Raw genomic sequence first — 6,093 nt, forward strand, 5'->3', positions numbered from 1 at the left:
TATCACTGTCTCACGGTTATGCTATGCCTTATCAAGGGATCTTAGAGATTGAGTTGTTTGATGTATGGGGTATTGACTTTTTGGGACCTTTCCTACCATCATATTCAAACACATATATTCTGGTGGCAGTATACTATGTATCTAAATGGGTAGAAGCAATTCCAACACCCACTAATGATACTAAGACAGTGCTGAAGTTCCTCCAGAAGTATATCTTCAGCAGGTTTGGTGTCCCCAGGGTACTGATTAGTGATGGAGGCACTCATTTCTGCAATAAACAGCTTGATTCCGCTCTGATCCGATATGGAATTAACCACAAAGTGGCAACCCCATATCATCCACAGACAAATGGGAAGGCTGAAGTCTCAAATAGAGAACTAAAACGAATCTTGGAACAGACTGTAAATACCCGTAGACGGGATTGGGCAAGAAGTCTGGACGATGCTATGTGGGCATACAGAACTGCATTCAAAACACTTATAGGGACCTCTCCATACCAGCTTGTGTATGGAAAAGCCTGTCATCTGCTAGTAGAGCTGGAACACAAGGCCTACTGGGCGACAGGTTCCTAAACCTTGATGCTAAGGTAGCTAGAGAGAAAAGATTACTCCAGTTGAATGAGCTAGAGGAGTTCAGACTCAATGCTTTCGAAAATGCTAAAATTTACAAGGAGAAAGCAAAAAGGTGGCATGACAGAAAGCTGTCATCTAGAGTCTTTGAGCCAGGATAGAAAGTTCTGTTGTTTAACTCTAGGCTCAGATTATTCCCTGGGAAATTGAAATCCCGGTGGAAAGGACCATATATGATTACAAGTGTGTCACCATATGGATATGTAGAGCTTCAGGATATTGACTCTGACAAAAAGTTCATTGTTAATGGATAGAGAGTCAAACATTATCTTGATGGAAATGTTGAGCAAGAGTGCTCAAGCTTGAGACTAGATTACAGCTAAGTACAGTCCAGCTAAAGACAGTAAAGAAGCGCTTACTGGGAGGCAACCCAACCACTAGCAAAAATTAGATAGTTTTGAGTTTATTTAATTTTGTTATTCATGTTTGCTAATATATTTCAGTGAATAATTCAGAAAAATGAAGGTTCAGAACATAAAGCAGAAAAATCACAGAGAAAAAGAGCTCACTGGCGTTAAAACGCCAGTAAAGAGGCATTTTGAGCGTTAAACGCCAGTAAAGGTATCATTCTGGGCATTAAACGCCAGAATGGGCAGCGTTTTGGGCATTTAATGCCATAACCAGCAGCATCCTGGGCGTTTAGAAAAACACCCAATAATAAAGAATTTTTGGCGTTTAATGCCTAGCCAGGTAGCCAGGGTACCTGGCTAGGCGTTAAACGCCCAAAATGGCCACCAGATGGGCGTTAAACGCCAGAACAGCAAGGGGGAGGAAATTTCGTTTCCAATTTAATTTTTTTCAAATTTCCTTGTTTTAATTCATAATTTTCCGCATAAAAGTGTTACAAATATTCTTCTTTCAATTTCCATTTCCAAAAATTTAATAATCTTATAAATTCTTTTTTTCATTATTTCAATTCCATTTCAAAACATTTTTAAATCTCATTTATCTTTCTAATTTTTTTTCCAAATCTTTTTCATTCATCCATATTATCTTTTCTTTCTTATATGCATTAACAAAAATTCAGATTTAACTTCCTCATATCTTTTTCATCTCTTTTAAATTTTAAAATCTTATCTTTTTCGTATCATGTTTATCTTTTCTCAATCATATCTTTCTATCTTATCTCTTTCTAAAAATTCTAAACCCAATCCCCCCTTTTAAATATCCATTTGGCCACCCCCTTGGCCCATCATTCGAATCCTTCTCTCCCTTTATTCCTCTTCTTTCTTTTCTTTTGCTTGAGGACAAGAAAACCTCTAAGTTTGGTGTGATTTTCTACGATCACTGAGCTAAAATAGACTGAGATTATGGCCCCTAAAGGAAAATAAACCACTTCAAGAGGCAAGAAAGAAGACAATCCAAAATTACCTTGGATACATGAGAGGTTCTGCACCAAAGAACATGCAGACCATTACTTCAAAATTGTGTGCAGAAGATCAATGATCTCGGAAGTTAAGTTTAATCTGAAAGAAGATGAATACCCAGAGATCCAAGAGCAGATTCGAAACAGGGGTTAGGAAATCCTGGCTAATCATGCGATAGATGTTAGAAGAAACATGATCCATGAATTTTATGCAAATCTGTGGATAACAGATAAGCAAAGAATAGAGGGAACTGCCTTCCACACTTTTCAGACTATGGTTAGAGGAAAGGTTATTTACTTCCACCTTGACAAAGTGAGACAAGTCTTCAAACATCCTCAACTACAAGATTATCCAGAATCCTTTAATAAAAGAATGGCTAAAGATAAAAAGCTGGATGGTGCACGAAATTGAGATCACACTTTTCACAACTCCGCACAACTAACCAGCAAGTGCAATGGGTCGTCCAAGTAATACCATACGTGAGTAAGGGTCCATCCTATGGAGATTGACGGCTTGAAGCAAGCTATGGTCATCTTGTAAATCTCAGTCAGGTGGATTCAAATGGTTATGAGGTTTTGATAATTAAAAGATAAATAAAACATAAAATAACATAGAGATACTTATGTAATTCATTGGTGGAAATTTCAGATAAGTGTTTGGAGATGATTTGTTGCTTCTGAACCTCTGCTTTCCTATTGTCTTCATCCAATCATGCGTCCTCCCTTCCATGGCAAGCTGTATGATCCTCTCAGTGAAAATGGTTCGGCTACGGTTTCTGTACGGCTAATCAACTGTCAAAATTTTCGTCTCGGATGAAAAATACCAGGAACAGCTACTGCAGGGCTAATCATCTGTCGGTTCTCACTTGTGTCGGAATAGGATCCGTTGATCCTTTTGCACACTGTCACTGCGCCCCACAGTCGTGAGTTTGAAGCTCGTCACAATCATCTTTTTCCAGATCCTACTCGAAATACCACAGACAAGGTTTAGACTTTCCGGATCTCTGGAATGCTGTCTATTGGTTCTAGCCTATACCACGAAGGTTCTAATCTCAGATTTGGATGCTCTATTGTCAGGAGAGACGATGCGAATCCGTGGATCAGAGACCCAAGAGAATATGCTCCAGCTATCGTCCAATGACTATGTTGAACATCATGTAGACCGCTTTGTGGTTATCAGGCACGCAGATCTTAGTTAAGCGAGTAACGAAGATAGTGGGTGATTGTCACGGGTCACCCCCTTCATTCTGACTTAACTGAATTAAGTACAAGAGTATATCTTGGTGAAGAAATAGGCGAGAATTGAAAGAAAAACAATAGTACTTGCATTAATTCATGAGGAACAGCAGAGCTCCTCACCTTAATCTATGAGGTGAAGAAACTCCACCGTTGAAAATACATAAGAGAAAAGGGTCTAGGCATGGCTGAATGGCCAGCCTCCTAAATGGCATAATAGTTCGAAAACAGGGAAAAAGACTCCCAATACAATAGTAAAAAGTGCTATATATACTAAACTAGTTATTACGGTTTACAGAAAATGAGTAACTAAGTGCAAATAGTGCAGAAATCCACGTCCGAGGCCCACTTGGTGTGTGTTTGGGCTGAGCTTTGAAGCTTTCACGTGCATAGGCTCTTCTTGGAGTTAAACGCCAGCTTGGATGCCAGTTTGGGCGTTTAACTCCAGTTCTGGTGCCAGTTCTAGTGTTTTATGCTAGACAAGGGTCTCTGGTGGGTTTTTGGACACCAGTTTGGGCCATCAAATCTCAGAAAAAGTATGAACTACTGTACATTACTAGAAAGCCCAAGATGTCTAGTTTCCAACGCAATTGAGAGCGCGCCATTTGGGCTTTGGTAGCTCTAGAAAATCCACTGTGAGTGCATGAGGGTCAGAATCCAACAACATCTGGAGTCCTTTCTCAGCCTCTGAATAATATTTTTGCTCAGGTCCCTCATTTTCAGCCAGAAAATACCTAAAATCATAGAAAAACACTCAAACTCATAGTAAAGTCCAGAAATGTGATTTTTGCATAAAAACTAATAAAAATATATTAAAAAGTAACTAAGACATGCTAAAAACTACCTAAAAATAATGCCAAAAAGCGTATAAATTAGGATAAAAAGAAGAGAATATACAATAAATTCCAAAACATCAATAAAGCTTAGTTTCAATCAGATGAGCGGGACTAGTAGCTTTTTATTTCTGAACAGTTTTGGCATCTCACTTTATCCTTTGAATTTTAAAATGATTGGCATCCATAGGAACTCAGAATTCAGATAGTGTTATTGATTCTCCTAGTTTAGTATGTTGATTCTTGAACACAGCAACTTATGAGTGTTGGCCGTGACCCTAAGCATCTTGTTTTCCAATATTACCACCGGATACATAAATGCCACAGACACAAAAATGGGTGAACCTTTTTAGATTGTGACTCAGCTTTGCTAGAATCCCCAGTTTGAGGTGTCCAGAGTTCTTAAGCACACTCTTTAGATTTGGATCACGACTTTAACCACTCAGTCCCATGCTTTTCACTTGGACCTTCATGACACAAGCACATGGTTAGGGACAGCTTGATTTAGCCGCTTAGGCCAGGATTTTATTCTTTTGGGCCCTCCTATCCACTGATGCTCAAAGCCTTGGATGCTCTTTACCCTTGCCTTTTAGTTTAAAGGGTTACTGGCTTTTTGCTCTTGCCATTTTGGTTTAAAGGGCTATTGGCTTTTTCTGCTTGCTTTTTCTTTTTCTTTTTTTCTTTATTTTTCGCCCCTTTTTTTTTCCGCAAGCTTTGTGTTTTTCACTGCTTTTTCTTGCTTCAAGAATTAATTTTATGATTTTTTAGATTGTCAATAACATTTCTCTTTTTTCATTATTCTTTCCGGAGCCAACAATTTTAACATTCATAAATTTCACTATCAAAAATATGCACTGTTCAAGGATTCATTTTGAAAACAAAAAGTATTGACACCACATCAAAATAATTAAACAAATTTCAAGATAAATTTCGAAATTCATGTACTTCTTGTTCTTTTGCAAATAGAAGCATTTTTCATTTAAGAAAGGTGAGGGATTCATGGAACACTCATAGATTTAAGACAGAGACACTAGACACTAATAATCATGTAATAAAGACACAAGTATAGACAAAACATCAAGCATAGGAAACCGAAAAATAGTAAAATAAGAATAAGGAAATTAAAGAACAGGTCCACCTTAGTGATGGCGGCTAGTTCTTCCTCTTGAAGATCCTATGGAGTGCTTGAGCTCCTCAATATCTCTTCCTTGCCATTGTTGCTCCTCCCTCATAGCTCTTTGGTCCTGTCTAATTTCATGGAGGATAATGGAATGCTCTTGGTACTCCATCCTTAGTTGCTCCATATTGGAACTCAAATCTCCTAAAGAGGTGTTGAGTTGCTCCCAATAGTTGTGTGGAGGAAAATGCATCCCTTGAGGCATCTTAGGGATTTCTTGATGAGGAACTTCCTCATGCTCTTCTTGAGGTCAATGAGTGGGCTCTCTTGTTTTTTCTATCCTTTTTTTTAGTGATGGGCTTGTGAGATGAATCTCTCCATCTCCCATGACTCGAAGGTGGAAGCAACTGCCTTCCCTTTCCTCTTTGTAGAGGTTTCTCCGGCCTTACGTGCCATTAATGGTTTTGGAAAAACAAAAAGCAGAGCATTTTTTCCACACCAAAATTAAAAGGTTTGCTCGTCCTCGAGCAAAAGAAGAAGGAAAGGATTAGAAGAAGAAGAGATGGAGGAGATAGAGGTGTGTGAATGGTTTGGCCAAGAGGGGTTTTAGGTGGTTATGATGTGTGAAAATGAAAGAGTGATGAGGGGCTTATATAGGAGTGGAGTGGAGAGGGAATTCTTGTAATAGGGGTTGGGTTTGGGGGGAAGATGGTTTGAATTTGAATGGGTGGGGGTAGGTGGGTTGTATGATGGTTTTGGAGGAGAAATGAAGGTGATTGGTGGAGGTTATTTTGGGAAAGAGTGTTATGGAAAGGTGTGAAAAGGAGTTAGAGTGAGTTGGGGTAGGTAGGGATCCTGTAGGGTCCACAGATCCAGAGGTGTCAAGGATTTCTTGTTCCTGCACCTTTCTGG

Source organism: Arachis stenosperma, chromosome 6 (assembly GCF_014773155.1).
Source record: "Arachis stenosperma cultivar V10309 chromosome 6, arast.V10309.gnm1.PFL2, whole genome shotgun sequence".
Lineage (NCBI taxonomy): Eukaryota > Viridiplantae > Streptophyta > Magnoliopsida > Fabales > Fabaceae > Arachis > Arachis stenosperma.